Source organism: Zea mays, chromosome 6, assembly GCF_902167145.1.
Source record: "Zea mays cultivar B73 chromosome 6, Zm-B73-REFERENCE-NAM-5.0, whole genome shotgun sequence".
Lineage (NCBI taxonomy): Eukaryota > Viridiplantae > Streptophyta > Magnoliopsida > Poales > Poaceae > Zea > Zea mays.
The window spans coordinates 148,774,912-148,796,350 of NC_050101.1; the positions used below are offsets into that span (position 1 = coordinate 148,774,912).

Below are 21,439 nucleotides of genomic sequence, written 5' to 3' on the forward strand. Positions count from 1 at the left end.
TAATCACCAAAACTACTAGAAATGGCCCAATGACACATTTTCCTTTCAGGAACGCACTTGTGCTGGCGACAGTGACGTCTGTTGAGGCGACGACGGTGAGAGAGAGGCTTCGACCTTCGAGGCTTGGCCGCTCATTTGCATGCCGCTGTCAGAGGAAGCTGGGGTGAGGGAAGGATGATGTTTTATTTATTCAGTTATTTGTTCATCCGCTTACATGGATCGGGCTGGGCTAGGATGACTACACTGGAATAAAAAAATTTCAAACCCATTTGATTTAGCAATGGATCAATTTCAGGTCAGTAATCTAAAGCATAGCCCAACACAAAGTGATATGGGTAAGGCTAGCACGGTCCGAAGATAGACCTAAGCCAAGCCTCAAATTCTAGCATGTCGGCCCTCGCATGTCCCGCTCGCATGTGTTGTGCTTGGGCCGGTCCAGCCCAAAAAAGGCCCGTGCAAGGTTTTTTGTAATGTAGATGTGCAATGTTGCTACTTTTGTACTATGAGGTGTGCAATGGTGCTCTGTATCATAGTTGTGTAATTGTATTCGTTTTATATATTGAAATATTGTCATGTTATATGGCGATCCTTAGTACGGTTGTATTGGTTTGCCTTTTCCTTGAATACTGTCATTTGAAATATGTGGGTTGGGCTTGGGTCATCACAGCCCAATAAAGGCCCGACGTGTTTTAGGGTCAGGCTAGGACACTATTTTTATTCTTTGGATTGGACTGGCACGACACGGTCCGAGGTATTTTGAGCCTTCTCGGTATGAGCCTATTTTACCTAAGCATAATGGAACTGGCCTATGCCAACCTAACCCGGTCGAATTCCTACCACTAGGCTAGGTTGTCTGCATTGGAACAAAAACTTTTTAGATCTCTATGCGCTACAACGGCACACGATCATATCTGATACTCATAAAAAATAAATTTAATATCAAAGTGAACGTAAGATCTGCATATCATATATTAAACTGATAAGAACAAAATTACACTTTACCTTAGCCAAAATGATGAGAAAGGTACGAGTTGAAAAGAAGCACAGTCATCGTTTTCTATAGCTCGCTACGTTGCTCGTCCTCCTGTAGCTAGCAAGGTGGTACCTTGTGTGAGCATTGTACAACGTGTGGCTTTCTGTTGTGTTTGGCTTGGGTGGTTCTCATGGCCCATCTATGGTGTGACAGCTTATTGGGCAATGGGAAGAGTGACAAACCTACGTGTTTCGTACATAATACACGACACACGAAACTGGTGCTTTAAAGTAGTAGAGAATGGAACTACCTTTGTATATAAGCTATTTAAATAATCGTACTATGGTATTATATGATGAAATAAACAAAGTATATAATCATCTAATTATTATATTTATATTGGTTATAGATATTAATGATAGGTATATATGTGATTGATGTCGTTTCAAGAGGAGATAATTCCTTATTTGACATCAGTAAAGTTTTTGTTTATTTCTTAACTCTCTCTCTCTCTCCATCTCTCTCTATATAGATTGTATATTACGAGCCCTGGGCTTCCAATAACTAGAGTAAGCTCAGGTCGGACGTAGCAATCCGGTCGATCCAGAACAGGTCCGGACGTCTATAAAACAAGACCCGGAGTGCTAGAGTTCAGTTTTTCACGCCCCATCCCGATTCATTAGCGACGGCTGAAAGGGAAATAGGGTCAAACCTTTTTCCTAAATGATTTTGGTGGTTGAATTGCCCAACACAAATAATTGGACTAACTAGTTTGCTCTAGATTATATGTTCTACAGGTGCCAAAGAATCATCTACAACTATTCTAAATTAACTGTCCGGAATACCGTAGATTATTCCGGACAGGAGAAGCTTTTCAGAAAAACAGGCCAAGCGCGGACCGTCCGGGCCTTTGCGACGGACCGTCCGCAACACCTAAATGACCCTCGGACAGAACCAATGCAAAAACACATGTCTCTACTGCGGACCGTCCGATGGAAGAGCAAGCACCGTCTGAGACCACGCGTGGACCGTCCGGCCTCAGGCGCGGACCGTCCGGTAGGAGAGGAACCGAAAAACCCGAAGGTGACGGGTTCGGTAAAATGAATTATAGCGTCCTCGTGGACCGTCCGGGGTGCATGACCGGACCGTCCGCGACTGCCTTTATCTGACATCTGACAACGCATTAAATGCAATATAGCCGTTACTGCTGACCGTTGCGTTTTCAGCCGTTGATCTGCAGGGGCGGACCGTCCGGACCAAGGGCGCGGACCGTCCGCGGTCGGCAGAAAGGGGCAACGACTAGGAAGTGATTGGTGGCTATAAATACAACCCCAACCACCTCCATTCAAATAACCAAGCATTCCAATCCTCTACATTCAATACAAGAGCTAGCAATCCATTCCAAGACATAATCAAAGCTTCAATCTCTCCAAGTTCCACAATTGAGACAAGTGATCATTAGTGATTAGTGACTTGAGAGAGAAAGTGATCTGTGTGTTATTTGTCGCTTGGCTTTTGCAATCGTGCTTTCTTCTTCCCCATTCTTATTCTCAAGACATTTGTAATCAAAGCAAGAGACACTAAGTTTGTAGTGGTCCTTGTGGGGTCTAAGTGACCGTTTGATTAAGGAGAAAGCTCACTCGGTCTAAGTGACCGTTTGAGAGAGGGAAAGGGTTGAAAGAGACCCGGTCTTTGTGACCACCTCAACGGGGAGTAGGTTTGCAAGAACCGAACCTCGGTAAAACAAATCACCGTGTCATCCACTTTCATTTGCTTGTGATTTGTTTTCACCCTATCTTTCGGACTCAACTTTATTTCTAACGCTAACCCCGACTTGTAGTGTGCTTAAACTTTATAAATTTCAGATTTGCCTATTCACCCCCTCTAGGCGACTTTCAATTGGTATCAAAGGCGGTACTTCATTAGAGTCTAATCGCTCGAAGTGATGTCGGGAGCATCCGCCATGAGGGAGATTGGGACCGACGACAAGTCCGCAAGCTCGGGGAGAACACACTCAAGGGAGTCCGCCCACAAGCACAAGGAGGAATCCTCTTCCTCCATCAAGTCCCAACGGAAGGGTGACAAGAAGTAGAAGATGAAGAAAGTGGTCTACTACGAGACCGACTCTTCGTCACCCTCCACCTCCGGCTCGGAATCGGCATCCGCCACTTCTAAGCGCCATGAGCGCAAGAAGTATAGTAAGATGCTCCTTCGCTACCCTCGTATTTCAAAATGCACTCCATTACTTTTCGTCCCATTAGGCAAGCCACCTACGTTTGATGGTGAAGATTATTCTATGTGGAGTGATAAAATGAGGCATCACCTAACCTCACTCCACAAAAGCATATGGGATATTGCTGAATATGGAGCGCAGGTACCAAAGGAAGGGGACAAGGATTATGATTCGGAGGAGGTCGAACAAATCCAACACTTCAACTCCCAAGCCACTATTATACTCCTCGCCTCTCTACGTCGAGAGGAGTATAATAAGGTGCAAGGGTTGAAGAGTGCAAAGGAGATTTGGGACGTGCTCAAGACCGCGCACGAAGGAGACGAGGTGACCAAGATCACCAAGAGGGAGACGATCGAGGGGGAGCTCGGGCGATTCATGCTTCACCAAGGGGAGAAGCCACAAGCGATGTACAACCGGCTCAAGACCTTGGTGAACCAAGTGCGCAACCTCGGGAGCACCAAATGGGATGACCATGAGATGGTCAAGGTTATTCTTAGATCACTCGTTTTTCTTAACCCTACACAAGTTCAATTAATTCGTGGTGATCCAAGGTATAAACTAATGTCTCCCGAGTAAGTGATAGGAAAATTTGTGAGCTTTGAATTGATGATCAAAGGCTCCAAGAAAATCATCGAGCAAGGCGCCACCTCAACACCCGAGGTGCAACCCATCGCATTCATGGTGGCAGAAGAAGAAAAGAAGGATTCTACACCAAGTAGGATTCCCATCGACGCCTCCAAGCTCGACAACGAGGAAATGGCGCTCATCATCAAGAGCTTCCGCCAAATCCTCAAGCAAAGGAGGGGGAAGGATTACAAACCCCGCTCCAAGAAGGTTTGCTATAAATGTGGTAAGTCCGGTCATTTTATCGCTAAATGTCCTTTGTCTAGTGATAGTGATAGGGGCGACGACAAGAAGGGAAAGAGAAGAGAAAAGAAGAGGTACTACAAGAAGAAGGGCGGCGATGCCCATGTTTGCCGGGAGTGGGACTCCGATGAGAGCTCCACCGACTCCTCATCCGACGAGGATGCCACAAACATCACCGTCACCAAAGGCCTTCTCTTCCCAAACGTCGGCCACAAGTGCCTCATGGCAAAAGACGGCAAAAAGAAGAAGGTAAAATCAAAATCCTCCACTAAGTATGCAACTTCTTGTGATGAGGATAATTCTAGTGATGAGGAGGATAACTTGCTCACTCTTTTTGCCAATCTTAACATGCAACAAAAGGAGAAATTAAATGAATTGATTAGTGCTATTCATGAGAAGGATGAACTCTTGGATAGCCAAGAGGACTTCCTTATTAAGGAAAACAAAAAACATGTTAAGGTTAAAAATGCTTATGCTCTAGAGGTAGAAAAATGTGAAAAATTAACTAGTGAGCTAAGCACTTGCCTTGACACTATTTCTAGCCTTAGAAATGAAAATGCCAAATTAATTGCTAAGGTTGAGAAATCAAATGTTTGTGATGATTCAATTGACAATCCTAGAAATGATTATGCTAGTTCAATTGCTAAGATTGAAAAATTGAATGCCTCTCTTGCTAACCTTAGAAATGAGAATGAAAAATTAATTGCTAAGGCTAAGGAATTAAATATTTGCAATGTTTCCATTTCCAATCTTAGAGATGAGAATGCTATCTTACATGCTAAGATTGTTGAATTAAATACTTGCAAACCCTCTACATCTACTATTGAGCATGTTACTATTTGCACTAGATGTAGAGATGTTAACATAGATGCTATTCATGATCACCTTGCTATGATTAAACATCAAAATGATCATATAGCAAAACTAGATGCTAAAATTGTCGAGCATGAACTAGAAAATGAAAAATTTAAATTTGCTCGTAGTATGCTTTATAGTGGGAGACGCCCTGGCATCAAGGATGGCATTGGCTTCGAAAAAGGAGACAATGTCAAACTTAATGCCCCTCCTAAAAGATTGTCTAACTTTGTTAAGGGCAAAGCTCCCATGCCTCAAGATAATGAGGGTTACATTTTATACCCTGCCGGTTATCCCGAGCATAAAATTAGGAGAATTCATTCTAGGAAGTCTCACTTCGGCTCTCATCATGCTTTTATTTATAAGAGTGAGACATCTAGTTCTAGGCAATCCACTCATGCTAAATTGCCTAAGAAGAAAACTCCTATTGCATCAAATGATCATAATATTTCATTTAACACTTTTGATGCTTAATATGTGCTTACTAACAAATCAGGCAAAATAGTTGCCAAATATGTTGGGGGCAAACACAAGGGGTCAAAGACTTGTGTTTGGGTACCCAAGGTGCTTGTTTCTAATGTCAAAGGACCCAAGACCGTTTGGGAACCTAAGAACAAGGCCTAAACTTGTTTTGTAGGTTTATGCATCCAGGGGCTCAAGTTGGATCATCGACAGCGGGTGCACAAACCACATGACAGGGGAGAAGAAAATGTTCTCCTCCTACGAGAAAAACCAAGATCCCCAACGAGCTGTCACATTCGGGGATGGAAATCAAGGTTTGGTCACAGGATTGGGTAAAATTGCTATTTTACCTGACCACTCTATTTCCAATGTTTTTCTTGTAGATTCTTTAGATTACAATTTGCTTTCTGTTTCACAATTATGTAAAATGGGCTACAACTGTCTTTTTACGGATATAGGTGTTACTGTCTTTAGAAGAAGTGATGATTCAGTAGCATTTAAGGGAGTGATAGAGGGTCAGCTATACTTAGTAGATTTTGATAGAGCTGAACTCGACACTTGCTTAATTGCTAAGACTAACATGGGTTGGCTCTGACATCGCCGACTAGCCCATGTTGGGATGAAGAATCTTCATAAGGTTCTAAAGGGAGAACACATTTTGGGACTAACGTATGTTCATTTTGAGAAAGGCAGGGTTTGTAGCGCATGTCAGGCAGGGAAGCAAGTTGGTGTTCATCATCCTCACAAGAACATCATGACGACCGACAGGCCGCTTGAGCTACTCCACATGGACCTATTCGGCCCGATTACTTACATAAGCATCGGCGGGAGTAAGTATTGTCTTGTAATTGTGGATGATTATTCTCGCTTCACTTGGGTGTTCTTTCTACAGAAAAAATCTCAAACCCAAGAGACGTTAAAGGGGTTCTTAAGACGAGCTCAAAATGAGTTCGGCTTGAGGATCAAGAAAATAAGAAGCAACAACGGGACGGAGTTCAAGAACTCACAAATAGAAGGCTTCCTTGAGGAGGAGGGCATCAAGCATGAGTTCTCTTCTCCCTATATGCCACAACAAAATGGTGTAGTGGAGAGGAAGAATAGAACTCTATTGGACATGGCAAGGACCATGCTTGATGAGTACAAGACTTCGGATCGGTTTTGGGCCGAGGCGGTCAACGCCGCTTGCTACGCCATCAACCGGTTATATCTTCATCGAATCCTCAAGAAGACATCTTATGAACTTCTCACCGGTAAAAACCCCAATGTTTCATATTTTAAAGTCTTTGGTAGCAAATGCTTTATACTTGTTAAAAGAGGGTTGTAGAAGGTTTTTTACTTGGTTATGATTCAAACACAAGGGCATATAGAGTCTTTAACAAGTCCACTGGACTAGTTGAAGTTTCTTGTGACATTGTGTTTGATGAGACTAACGGCTCTTAAGTAGAGCAAGTTGATCTTGATGAGCTAGATGATGAAGAGGCTCTGTGCGTCGCGCTAAGGAACATGTCCATTGGGGATGTGTGTCCTAAGGAATCCGAATAGCCTCCACATGCACAAGATCAACCATCTTCCTCAATGCAAGCATCTCCACCAACTCAAGAGGAGAATCAAGCTCAAGATGATGATGAAGATCAAGAGGAGCCACCTCAAGAGGAGGACCATGATCAAGGGGGAGATGCTAATGAAGATAAGGAACATGATGAGGATCCAAGACCGCGACACCCAAGAGTCCACCAAGAAATACAAAGAGATCACCCCGTGAACTCCATCCTCGGCGATATTCATAAGGGGGTAACCACTCGATCTCGTGTTGCTCATTTTTGTGAACATTACTCTTTTGTTTCCTCTATTGAGCCACACAGGGTAGAGGAAGCACTTCAAGATTCGGATTGGGTGCTAGCGATGCAAGAGGAGCTCAACAATTTCACGAGGAATGAGGTATGACATTTAGTTCCACGTCCTAACCAAAATGTTGTAGGGACCAAGTGGGTCTTCCGCAACAAGCAAGATGAGCATGGTGTGGTGACAAGGAACAAAGCCCGACTTGTGGCCAAGGGATATTCATAAGTCGAAGGTTTAGATTTTGGTGAAACCTATGCACCCGTAGCTAGGCTTGAGTCAATTCGCATTTTACTTGCCTATGCTACTTACCATGGCTTCAAGCTTTATCAAATGGACGTGAAAAGTGACTTCTTCAATGGACCAATCAAGGAGGAGGTCTATGTTGAGCAACCTCCCGGCTTTGAAGATAGTGAGTACCCTAACCATGTTTATAAACTCTCTAAGGCGCTTTATGGGCTCAAGCAAGCCCCAAGAGCATGGTATGAATGCCTAAGAGATTTTCTTATCGCTAATGGCTTTAAAGTCGGAAAGGCTGATCCTACTCTCTTTACTAAAACACTTGCAAATGATTTGTTTGTATGCCAAATTTATGTTGATGATATCATATTTGGGTCTACTAACAAATCTACAGGTGAAGAGTTTAGTAGGATCATGACACAAAAATTCGAGATGTCTATGATGGGGGAGTTGAAGTATTTCTTTGGATTTCAAGTAAAGCAACTCCAAGAGGGCACCTTCATTAGCCAAACAAAGTACATTCAAGACATACTCACCAAGTTTGGGATGAAGGATGCCAAGCCCATCAAGACACCCATGGGAACAAATGGGCATCTCGACCTCGACACGGGAGGTAAATCCGTAGATCAAAAGGTATACCGGTTGATGATAGGTTCTTTACTCTACTTATGTGCATCTCGACCGGATATTATGCTTTCCGTATGCATGTGTGCAAGATTCCAAGCCGATCCTAAGGAAGTTCACCTTAGGGCCGTGAAACGAATCTTTAGATATTTAGTTTATACTTCTAAGTTTGGCCTTTGGTACCCCAGGGGATCCACATTTGATTTAATTGGTTATTTCGATGCTGATTGGGCAGGGTGTAAAATTAATAGAAAGAGCACATCAGGGACTTGCCAGTTCTTGGGAAGATCTCTGGTGTCTTGGGCTTCAAAGAAGCAAAATTTTGTCGCTCTTTCTACCGCCGAAGCCGAGTATATTGCCGCAGGCCATTATTGCGCGCAATTGCTTTGGATGAGGCAAACCCTTAGGGACTATGGTTACAAATTAACCAAAGTCCCTCTCCTATGTGATAGTGAGAGTGCAATCCGCATGGCGGATAATCCCGTTGAGCACAGCAGCACTAAGCACATAGCCATTCGGTATCACTTTTTGAGGGATCATCAACAAAAGGGGGATATCGAGATTGCATATGTTAGCACTAAAGAACAATTAGTCGATATCTTTACCAAGCCATTAGATGAGAAAACCTTTACCAAACTTAGGCATGAGCTAAATATTCTTGATTCTCGCAATTTTGATTGATATTTTGCACACATCGCTCATTTATGTACCTTTGATCATATCTCTTTCATGTGCTATGACTAATGTGGTTTTCAAGTGTATTTCATGCTAAGTCATAGATTGAAAGGGAAATGGAGTCTTTGGCGAAGACAAGGCTTCCACTCCACTCCATCGAATTATTCATCCTTCGTCGTCGCTCCACGCCATTCTCCAATTTGGTATAATCTTCACTCAGATATTATTTGCCAAAGGGAGAGAAAGTACAAGGGCTTATATTTCACTCACAAGTATCCGTTTTTGGCGATTCATGCCAAAGGGGGAGAAAGTATTAGCCCAAAGCAAAAGGACCGCACCACCACTAATTTCAAAAATGTAGTCTTTCAAATTTGTATTCAAAGAAGGTTTTTCATTGGTATCTTATTTTTTATAGAATTTCAAATTGGTATAACCTCTTCAAAAATATTATCTAAAACCCTCTTGAACTCTAAGTGGAGAATTTCTTTGAGGGGGAGTTTTGTTTAGTCAAAGGAAAATCATTTGAAACAGGGGGAGAAAATTTCAAATCTTAAAAATGCTTCTCGAAATCTTATTCATTTACCTTTGACTATTTGCAAAAAGACTTTGAAAAGAATTTCCAAAAAGAGTTTGCAAAAACAAAACAAGTGGTGCAAGCGTGGTCCAAAATGTTAAATATGAAGAAAGCATCCGTGCATATCTTATGAAATGTAATATTGGTTTAATTCCAAGTAACCTTTGCACTCACATTATGCAAACTAGTTCAATTTTGCACTTATATATTTGCTTTGGTTTGTGTTGGCATCAATCACCAAAAAGGGGGAGATTGAAAGGGAAATAGGGTCAAACCTTTTTCCTAAATGATTTTGGTGGTTGAATTGCCCAACACAAATAATTGGACTAACTAGTTTGCTCTAGATTATATGTTCTACAGGTGCCAAAGATTCATCTACAACTATTCTAAATTAACTGTCCGGAATACCGTAGATTATTCCGGACAGGAGAAGCTTTTCGGAAAAACAGGCCAAGCGCGGACCGTCCGGGCCTTTGCGACGGACCGTCCGCAACACCTAAATGACCCTCGGACAGAACCAATGCAAAAACACATGTCTCTACTGCGGACCGTCCGATCGAAGAGCAAGCACCGTCTGGGACCACGCGTGGACCGTCCGGCCTCAGGCGCGGACCGTCCGGTAGGAGAGGAACCGAAAAACCCGAAGGTGACGGGTTCGGTAAAATGAATTATAGCGTCCTCGTGGATCGTCCGGGGTGCATGACCGGACCGTCCGCGACTGCCTTTATCTGACATATGACAACGCATTAAATGCAATATAGTCGTTGATATATCCGTTACTACTGACCGTTGCGTTTTCAGCCGTTGATCTGCAGGGGCGGACCATCCGGACCAAGGGCGCGGACCATCCGCGGTCGGCAGAAAGGGGCAACGACTAGGAAGTGGTTGGTGGCTATAAATACAACCCCAACCACCTCCATTCAAATAACCAAGCATTCCAATCCTCTACATTCAATACAAGAGCTAGCAATCCATTCCAAGACACAATCAAAGCTTCAATCTCTCCAAGTTCCACAATTGAGACAAGTGATCATTAGTGATTAGTGACTTGAGAGAGAAAGTGATACATGTGTTATTTGTCGCTCTTGTCGCTTGGCTTTTGCAATCGTGCTTTCTTCTTCCCCATTCTTATTCTCAAGACACTTGTAATCAAAGCAAGAGACAATAAGTTTGTAGTGGTCCTTGTGGGGTCTAAGTGACCCGTTTGATTAAGGAGAAAGCTCACTCGGTCTAAGTGACCGTTTGAGAGAGGGAAAGGGTTGAAAGAGACCCGGTCTTTGTGTCCACCTCAACGGGGAGTAGGTTTGCAAGAACCGAACCTCGGTAAAACAAATCACCGTGTCATCCACTTTCATTTGCTTGTGATTTGTTTTCGCCCTCTCTTTCGGACTCAACTTTATTTCTAACGCTAACCCCGGCTTGTAGTGTGCTTAAACTTTATAAATTTCAGATTTGCCTATTCACCCCCCTCTAGGCGACTTTCAACGGCGCATGCGACGATGGCGGTTGCCCGAGAGCGCGCGCGGCAATGGACCCCCGGCAGGTGGCTGCGGTGGCAGTGGCTTCCTGACCTCGTCGCATGGTGGCGGCGGTTACTCGATCCGGAGTAGTGGCAGCGGTTCCCAGGTCGGTGGCTCCTCGATCTACAAGGCGACTGAAGGAGGGGCCCTTGTGCGGACAAGCGGCGGCGTCTCCAGGGCCCCGAGGCGGCGGCACTTCCAAGGCCAGCGAGCAAGCGGCGCCCCTCGACGTGCGAGTAGCGATGGCGATGCACGGGGCGCGAGGTTCGAGCGGCGTCATGGGAGGCGTGAGGTGCGCGCAACGACGATCGCGCGTGACATCCTCCAATCCAGCGCAGTTCGGGCAGCCCGAGTGACGACCTACATCTGTGCTTGTATCGTCGACGATGTCCTCCGGCGACTACCTCCTCCGATTCGTGTTTTCTTTTCGATTATTGTGTTTTATGCCTACCACATGTATTATTTACGTTAAAAATGTATGATTGTATGCTTGAACACGGAGTTCGTATATCAGTTTACTGCATGCATATTTTTTTGCATACACATTGGAAAGACAATTCCTTGATTTATGATATTCGTAATTACCATAGAAATTCAAATCAAATCATTTATGTTCGTAAATGTCAGATTTGTACGTCTGCCATAAAACTATCTCTAATTCCCGCATGTTTGTAATTATCATAAAAAATCAAATCAAATCACTTATGTTCGTAAATACCAAATTTTTACGTCTGCCATAAAACTGCCCCTAATTTTCGTTGTTGTTCTTAGTTAGACCGATATTATGCTTTTTAATCAATTATGCTACACAGTGTAAGTATTTATGCGATGTTGTATAAGAATTTATGCTCTGTGTGACTCATGTCATTCAATTTTTTGCGCGTGTGCACTGGAAAGAAAAATATAATCCAAAATTTGCGTGCATGCAATGGAAACTCCCACGATTTGCCATAATTTTTGGATCTGTATAAAAATAGAAACCGCATGCATGCGACTCTCATGTTTTTCGGATCTCAGATAAAAATAGGATTGTAATTATAACCCACTAGAGCTATCAACCTCTCACATTGGCTCGGTTTTTACGCTTATAACTGAGGGGTTTTATGCTCAAAACTTAAGGTTTTTACGCTCGAACCTGTAGATACGTCCACCAGTGAAGAACATATTAGATTTTTTACGCAGTGTACCGCACTGTATAAATACTTACATCGTGTAGCATAATTTGTATAAGTATATATTATAAACTGGTCTAACGAGCCTAGTTGCATGGTTGTTGAAGCGATCCTATATTTATGAAGGAAATAAAACATTTAAATAAGTTTTTTTGTTTCCATGCATGCCAATCGATTTCTTTTCGTTGCAAATCTTGACATCCTAAATTTGTGCGCATACATCAGGAAACAGATATTTAAGCAGTGTACCGAGTTGCATAAATACATATACCTTGTAGCATAATTAGTATCATTATATATCATAAACTAGTTCTAACGAGTTTAGTTGCATGGCTGTTGGAGGGATATTATATTTATGTAGGAAATAAAGCATTAAATATGATTTTTTGTTTCTATACATGTCAATTCATTTTCTTTCATTGCACATTATTTCCATCATAAATTTGTGCATATGCCGCGGGTGACAAATTTTACACAGTATACTGAATTGCATAATTATCTACACTGTGTAGCATATTTAGTATCGGTATATATCATAAACTAGTCCTGACGAGCCTAGTTGCATGGATGTTGCAGTGATCCTATATTTATGGAGGAAATAAAGCATTTAAAATAGAAACCGCCACACATCTCTTTTCTAAATTTACGTGTATGTAGAGAATGTGTTTGACTTATGCATGCATTCATTTTTTTTTTGCGCGCACAGATGTGAGGTGGCTGGCGTACCTGACAGCCTGCTTGAATCGGCGCACCGGGTTAAACCACGTTGCAGGGATGGTCGGCCAGAGCTTGCTCTAACTATTGGAAGCCAAGGGCTCCTAATATATATATATATATATAGTATATGTATTTAGAGCCTTAGGCTCTGTTTAACTACAGGAAGCCCCAACCATCTACCGACCAGGTGTGCAGACCGCATCGGACCCTTTTTGGCTTACTGTACCTAACTGCTTACGCCAAATTATTATACGAGTTATGCTGATATGTGTATCAGTTTATGCAAGTATAGTCTACGCACGATCCGGGTATCCGGGCCCACGAGAAGATTGTGCTCCCGCAATCTATGCAGTCGTACTAGTCCCCACACAAATATTGGTATTGCGATGTTATATGTTTCAGTTTACGAAACAGTAATGCACGTGTCGGTCTATGGGCCATCGCGTAGATTTCGTCCCACATATTACGTGTATCGAGCCCACGATCCCACCCACGAGCTTGCAGTTATCTAGCTCACCTCACCCGCAACGCACGTGGCAGTGGAACCCTAGACATACCCGCCACTGTCGCCTTCATCTTCTCCACCGCAGAGAGTCCGGAAATCGACTAGTCCTCATTCTTCTCCACACACCGGCAGTCCTCCACCGCCATCGCATTCATTCTCTCTGTCGCATTCGTGACATCGAGTCAGTTTGTCCGTTTGCCCAACTACATTTGAAGGAAGCACCAAATAATCGGATTGGAGGAGCTGTTATGAGTAAGTTCTAAATCTCTAACATTCTATTTGATTCGGTGATTTTATCGTGGTTCTTTAGTTTGGCAGTTTTCCTATTAATTATACATTTGATTATGTTGCCGCCAACATATGAGCAAACACACATAGTTGCATCCGGTTATTCAGATTGCCGTCACCATCAGACCGATTTGGCATATACAACCATTTTTTATTAGTCGCTAGTAGACATAGTTCGATTATGCTGCCTGATGATGGTCTCCTGCATCTGATATCTACATATCAGCGTAATTGAACTGATTACATTCTGATATTGACCTGCATTTCATATTTACACAAAATGTATCGTAAATCAGTTTCACCTTACAGGAACTCAATTATTTCATATATCGAAACACAAATCAATGTAAATTCAATGTTAATTTAGTGTAAGTCATTTAGTGTCAGTACGAAAAAAAGAGCCCATGTGTGGTATGCATAACTGATCATCATTCGTGGTTTGTAGGTTGTCGTGGCTTACTATATTAATTTGTTGTTGCATGTGTGCAGAAATTTTTTTGGTCCAAAAGAATGTATTTATATGTTTATATGTTTCTGTGTGGTTTGTTTTGGCAGGAAAATCATACATGAAGAACGTAGACAGATCTCCGTCTAATCTAAATCGCATTATAATTCAGTCTAGTTAGGAGTGCTTTAGTGTCGACATATCGCGTGTGCCGGCGACGTCTATCAGTCACAAAGCAATGCATGCCGGTGATGATGACGATGACTTTATGCCAGTATTGAAGAAGCGTAACCTTGATAGCAGTCCTCCAAAATTGATGAAGAAGATCGTTACAAAGCGGATGAAAGCAGTGGACCCCCCCCCCCGACAGGTTAGTATTTGTGTTCAATGCCAATATATCATTTTCTACGTGAAAATACATTGTACGCTGAAATAATGTCTATTAAAAACTGAGTTGTGATTATGCAGATGTAAATGTTTATGTTATTAGTATCTCATATAGAGGTATAACATATTTATTGTTACATTTTACAGCAGAGGCTTAATGTTAGATGCAATCCACAAGATGTTATAGTAAGCATTCAAATTTTAAATGACAGACAACATCAAGCTATTGCACGGAAGGGGTTCTCCAGTATACTTGATATGAGAGTTGATGCGCTTGGCAGTAGATCTCATTTATGTTGGCTGATGGAAAAGCTTGATCATAATGATATGACAATTCGAGCCGGCCCAGGGAAGGAGCTGAAAATTACAAAGGACACAGTGCACCTTATACTAGGGTTACCAAATGCCGGTGGTGGAAAGCCATTAAGCATTGATGAACCTGTTGCTGCAAATAATTTAAGGGTTGAGCTTGGTTTACCAAAGAAGAATTCGGTGTTGCAGCTCTACAAGATCGATTAAGGAAAGGATTTGACGATGATCTAAGCATCAGATCTTTCTTTCTGATAGTGTTCAATAGGCTGTTGTTCCCTACTGCAAGCTGGGGAATAACTAACCATGAGGTTCTTTTGACTAAAGAAATGGATCGTTTCCACGAGATGGACTGGTGCCAGCTCATATTCAATGACTTATGCCAAGTGGCCAAGAAGTGGCATACTAGGAGCATTACCAATGTTTCTACAACCTTTTACGGATGCTCCATCGTCATTCTTGTAAGCATATCACGATCTTTTGTTTGTTTTATGTAGCCAAGTTTATACATGCAAACATCATTTACATTAGATTATGATCTGTTATGTGTAAAAAACGATTCATGTTATGCAGAGTTACGTAATATATTTTGTTGGCTTTATAGCTGTACTATCTGGATCATCTTCATGATGTAGCTACCCATCAGAATAAATGTGGAACACCACGCATAAAATATTTTGAAAGGAATATTATTCAAGCATTAAAAAGAGCTGACAAGGGCAAGACACGCCAAGGACAAGAACAATTTGGTCATTGTTCGGTAATTTTTTCTTACATCTATTATATTTTTTATCAATTTATTTGGCTTATATATGGCACATGGATAGAAGCAGTATCGTTTTAATGTACAAATAAACTCCATTTTTTTGTTATATCATTTTATACTATGTTGTAATAGAAGGATAATCCACAGTCTAGAACACATATTAGCATAATATAGTTAAATTTGAGTCAGTATCTTACACGCCTTTTTTTAGTTCCGAAGCGGCACAGAGACATGCTACACAGCGGTACCACCTGTTCAATCACAATTTAAGGTAAGCTTTTATTTATAATCTTTTTGTCTTAAACTTTTAACATATTGTTCAGTTATATTGTATCAATTTACTTAATAATATTTATTTTACAACAACATAGGAATAGAACAAACACGTTTGATGTACCGCGTCCTGACACATGTGGCCAGCACGCCATTCACATTCAACTCCCACTGATCAGAGAATTGATTTCAAGCAACCTGAACCAGCTTCCATCCCGCCACTGACTTGGATTCATAGAGAAGCTATCACATTTTGACACAGATGTTGGCAAGGCTTGTTCAGTGATCAAACATACTCGTTACCAGATTGTTGAGAAACAATATAATCTATCTGATGTTTTTGCCAAGTTAATTGATGAGGTCCTCTGTGCTGAGTCAGAGGAGAATGAAGATGGTTATGATGTGCAGCAATCATCCAAAAAATCGGATGATATTCATCACCATTCGGCAGGTTAGTCAGTTTTCTAGTCTTTACGTGATTGCAAACAGTTATACAAACCTTTTCAATATGGTTATGATGTCATTATTAAATAATTGTTTCTGTTGCTTCAATGTTACGAAAAGAAGGATGTAGGAGTCTGGCCACCCAAACTGTACCGGAGATGTCTACTCCAGCATCGCAGCCTGAGACGCAGTTGATAGACACACAGGTACATGAATTACTGTTAAGGCAACAACATATTCGTTTACTATTACAAAGTTGCCTGATGAAGTTGACATTGATCCACTGGTGCATACAAATATAATGAAACATCCCAAAACACCTACAACCCCAGTGGTAATGGTATTTTTTTAATTACTTGTATTTTTCTTGTAGGTTTCTATTCATTGTTTTTTCTAATTAGCATATAACCCATTACATTTTCGTCATGGTCAACACGGTGATGCTGGCAAGAACATGCCGAGCAACACAAACGTCACTCCTCAAGCAACACCAGAATGCACGATCAACATACCACATACGGAATCTTGCTCGCCGATATTTGATGCGACGCCGCAAATAAATGCATGATTACTCCCACTCGCTGTATTTTTATATAATATGTAGTGTACTAAACATCTAATCCATAACTACCATGATTGTTACGGTGTCCATGAAGTGTCCACCTGGCGGCACAAACAGATCTCCCCGACAGTGGCCCATGTTTTGATCAGACTCCATCTGAACATGTCAGCTCATTAATATACATTTTCATTATAATTGCCAAAATTGTGCAAAGCTTGAAAGCTATCTAACATATACCCTTTTTATGTTTCTGTTGAAACCGGACCAGACATAAACACTTCTCAGGTTGACCATGATTCACATGATTCAGATATGCAATGTGTGCTAGCTCTACGTGACTACTTTTGTGGTACGCAATCTGACAACAGCAGGTATAAAGTCCACTCAATTCACTTTTGTGGATATTCTGGTACTCGTACGCGATCTCACTAATTGTTATCAAAATGTCCACAGGAACATAATAGACTATGGTGAATATTGTGCAACATGTTCTGATATATATGAATCTTTCACCGATGGGAAGTGCCTCGATAATGTGTTCATGCAGTGCTTCATTCAATATGTTGATGATGATGCCATAAATTAGCAGCCTTCCATGAGTTCCAGCAGATTAATTCTTGACATTAATGTTGGGGTAAACTAACGTTGGGGTATCCCAAATATACTGACTCCATTAAATTTTTTTATTGCAGTCACTACTGAACTTCGAGGAACAGGAACGGCACGGCAGAAACCCACAACCTTTTGATGAAACTGTCCTACACACATTTCTCGACAATACATTGCTCGTGACAGACAAATTGGATAAATGCAAATCAGTAACAACCATATTACAATTTACAAGCATGATTTACGTTAAATGGTACATTTCACATCTTCATGCATAACTGTCGGCGTTTCAAGACCGGGGGGTCCCTGGGCCGACGAGTGAAATGTCATCGCGTGCCCCAGCCCAGATGGGTCGGCGCGAGGCCGAGCGCGAAGGGGGAAAAGGCGGCCGGAGACGGGCGTGAGAGAGGTGGAAATCCCGCGGCCTTCGTGTTCGTCCCGCGCCCAGGTCGGGTGCGCTTGCAGTAGGGGGTTACAAGCGTCCACGCGGGAGAGGGAGCGAGCGGCCTCACGCGAGCACCTATTCCGTCCTCGTCCCCGCGCGGCCAACCCTCTGTAAGAGGGCCCTGGTCCTTCCTTTTATAGGCGTAAGGAGAGGATCCATGTGTACAATGGGGGTGTAGCAGAGTGCTAACGTGTCTAGCGGAGGAGAGCTAGCGCCCTAAGTACATGCCATCATGGCAGCCGGAGAGGTTTTGGCACCCGGTTCGTGTGGTGTCGTGGCCGTCGGAGGAGCGCTGGAGCCTGGCGGAAGGACAGCTGTTGGAGCTGTCGAGTCCTTGCTGACGTCCTCTTGCTTCCGTAAGGGGGCTGAGAGCCACCGTCGTCACAGAGCATGCGGGGTGCCATCATTGCCTATCTGGCGGAGCGAGCTAGATGGGACGCCGGTCTTGTTCCCCGTAGCCTGAGCCAGCTTGGGGTAGGGTAATGATGGCGCCTCCTGTTGACGTGGTCGGTCCGCGCCCTAGGTTGGGCGATGTGGAGGCTCCTCCGAGGTCGAGGTCGAGTCTGTCTTCCGTGGCCGAGGTCGAGTCCGAGCCCCTGGGTCGGGCGAGGCGGAGACCGTCGGCTGAGGCCAGGGCTGAGTCCGAGCCCTGGGGTCGGGCGAAGCGGAGTTCGTCGTCTTCCGGGGCTGAGCCCGAGTCTGAGCCCTGGGTCGGGCGGAGCGGAGTTCACCGTCTTCCGGGGCTTAGCCCGAGTCCAAGCCCTGGGTCGGGCGGAGCGGAGTTTGCCGTCTTCCGGGGCTTAGCCCGAGTCCGAGCCCTGGGTTGGGCGGAGCGGAGTTCGCCGTCTTCCGGGGCTGAGCCCGAGTCCGAGCCCTGGGTCGGGCGGAGCGGAGTTTGCCGTATTCCGGGGCTTAGCCCGAGTCCGAGCCCTGGGTTGGGCAGAGCGGAGTTCGCCGTCTTCCAGGGCTGAGCCCGAGTCCGAGCCCTGGGTCGGGCAGAGCGGAGTTCGCCGTCTTCCGGGGCTTAGCCCGAGTCCGAGCCCTGGGTCGGGCGGAGCGGAGTTTCCTATGGTGCCTGAGGCCGGGCCTGACTGCCTGTCAGCCTCACTCTGTCGAGTGGCGCAGCAGTCAGAGCGGCGCAGGTGGCGCTGTCCTTCTGTCAGGCCGGTCAGTGGAGCGGCGAAGTGACTGCGGTCACCTCAGCTCTGTCGACTGGAGGACGTGCGTCAGGATAAAGGTGTCAGGCCACCTTTGCATTAAATGCCCCTGCGATTTGGTCGGTTGGCGTGGCGACTTGGCCAGGGTTGCTTCTTGGCGAAGACTGGGCCTCGGGTGAGCCAGAAGTATGCTCGTCGCTGGAGGGAGGCCTCAGGCGAGACGGAGATCCTCCAGGGTCGGCTGCCCCTTGCCCGAGGCTGGGCTCGGGCGAGGCGTGATCGAGTCCCTCGAATGGACAGATCCCTGACTTAGTCGCACCCATCAGACCTTTGCAGCTTTGTGCTGATGGGGGTTACCAGCTGAGAATTAGGAGCCTTGAGGGTACCCCTAATTATGGTCTCCGACAGTAGCCCCCGAGCCTCGAAGGGAGTGTTAACACTCGCTTGGAGGCTTTTGTCGCACTTTTTTGCAAGGGGACCAGCCTTTCTCGGTTGCATTACGTTTCGGTGGGTGCACGCGAGCGCACCCGCCGGGTGTAGCCCCCGAGGCCTCGGAGGAGTGGTTTGACTCCTCCGAGGTCTTAATGCCTTGCGCAATGCTTTGGCTGGTCTGGTCGTTCCCTCATGCGAGCTGGTCGTAGCCCGGGTGCACGGTCGGGTCCCAAGTTCTCGGGCTGGTATGTTGACGCTGTCAATGGTTTGGCCGGAGCCAGGTTTGCGAGAGCAGCCCCCGAGCCTCTGCACAGGGCGAGAGGACGGTCAGGAACAGACTCGACTTTTTTACATATGCCCCTGCGTCGCCTTTCCACAAGGAGGGGGGGAAGCGCCATGTTGCCCTCGGAGGGCGCCGAACATGGTGTCTCCGGTGAGCTGCTAGCGGGTAATCCGAGCGGACGTCCGTGCCCCATTCGCTAGGGGTCGGCTAGAGGCCCAGAGGCGCGCCCAAAAGTACCTGCGGGTGATCTGTCGGACCTGGTCCCTGTCGACGGGGTCTGAGGGCTCGATGCCTCCCTCTGATGGGATTTCGTTACAAGATCGTTCCTGCTGGTCTCGGAAATGTCCTAGGGTACCTCGGGAGCGCAGCCCGAGCCTTGGTTATGTATCGAACGTACCCATGGTCATCCCTCGCTCTGTGTCTGAGGCGGCTGTGAACCCTTCGAGGGCCAGCCTACGAACCCCTGATCAGTAGTGGGCGCGGAGCCCGAGTAGCCTGAGGCGGTCGTTGAACCCTTCCGAGGGGCCGGCCTTCGAACCTCTGACCAGTAGTGGGTGTGGAGCCCACGCGCTCTGAGGCGGCTGTTGAACCCCTCCAAGGGGCCAGCCTTCAAACCTCTGATCAGTAGGGAGGCTCGGAGCCTGGTTCCTTCACGGAGAAGGATCCTTTTCGGGGTATCCCCCTTTCCCGGTCCCTGTTGTAAGAGAGAGAAAGAGGAAAAGGAAAAGGATACGAAAATCGAACGACGCGGCGTACCTTTTTTGACGTGGTCATTATGGCGAAGGCGAAGCGTCGCTTGCTTCTCCTGCCAGGGGCGCCGCCTGTCGCGCCGCGGAGTTAATGCGACGGAGCGGGCGGTTCGCGGGGCAGCCGTTGCGCGTGCGCGAGCCGTTCGAGGAACAGAACACGGGCGCGTCGTCTTCACGCCGTGAGAGAGGGTTCTCTCGCTGCCCCCGGATGGGACGTAAGCTTGGCTGACGACGTGACCGCTGCTCCTGCCCGCCTGCCACCGCCATTACTGCCGGCCCATTTTTGGCCGTATTGACCATCGCGCCAGGCTGACGCTGCTGGGTCATGCGTAGGGTTGCCTCGAGTCGCGGTATTGGTTCCGCAGTCGAGGAGGCGTGGCAGTGGCGCGAGTGGCGGTGCGGTTGCTCGCACGTAGCATCCGGCGCGCCGGTTGCATGACGCGTGGGCCTGGGCCTCCATGCTGGGCGTGTTGGAAGTCGGAGAAGTGCGCCCACTTGGCGCGGTTGCATGCCGCCTGCATGGCTGCCTGCCCTTTCACCCGTTGGTCTGGGCGAAAGTGGAGGGACACTTGTAACCGTTGGACGGTTGCATGCACCGCGCGCGGCGGTTTGGCTTCTTCTGCCCTGGGCCAGCTTGCATGACGCGTGGGACCCAGCCCCCGCGCCGTAGGGGGAGGACCTTGGATCGTGTTGGAGAAGACTCGGCCCACGAAGGCTACACCCGGCGGGTGTAGCCCCGGGTGCCTTCTGCAAGGGGCCGACGAGGTCCAGACCCCACACAGCAAAAGGCCAGGTGATTGGTATCGTCTGCAGAGCCTGAGCAGGCAGGTGGGTCTGCCTTGCGTAGAATTGACACCCTTCGCAGGTGTGGACAATTCTAGTGGCATCGGCCACCGCCGTCGGCCAGTAGAAACCTTGTCGGAAGGCGTTTCCAACAAGGGCTCGAGGTGCTGCGTGATGGCCGCAAGCCCCCGAGTGTATCTCTTGCAGGAGCTTCTTACCTTCGGCGATGGGGATGCATCGCTGGAGCATGC

The 21,439-nt window shown here is 45.7% G+C and overlaps 1 non-coding gene across 1 annotated transcript; it reads right to left on the reverse strand.

Moving 5' to 3' along the window:
- Positions 1–839: 839 nt before the first annotated feature.
- LOC111589713 (U2 spliceosomal RNA) lies at positions 840–1,028 on the reverse strand. The gene has a single exon (XR_004850945.1). It is a non-coding gene; the product is annotated as a U2 spliceosomal RNA (small nuclear RNA).
- Between the last annotated feature and the right edge of the window lie 20,411 nt (positions 1,029–21,439).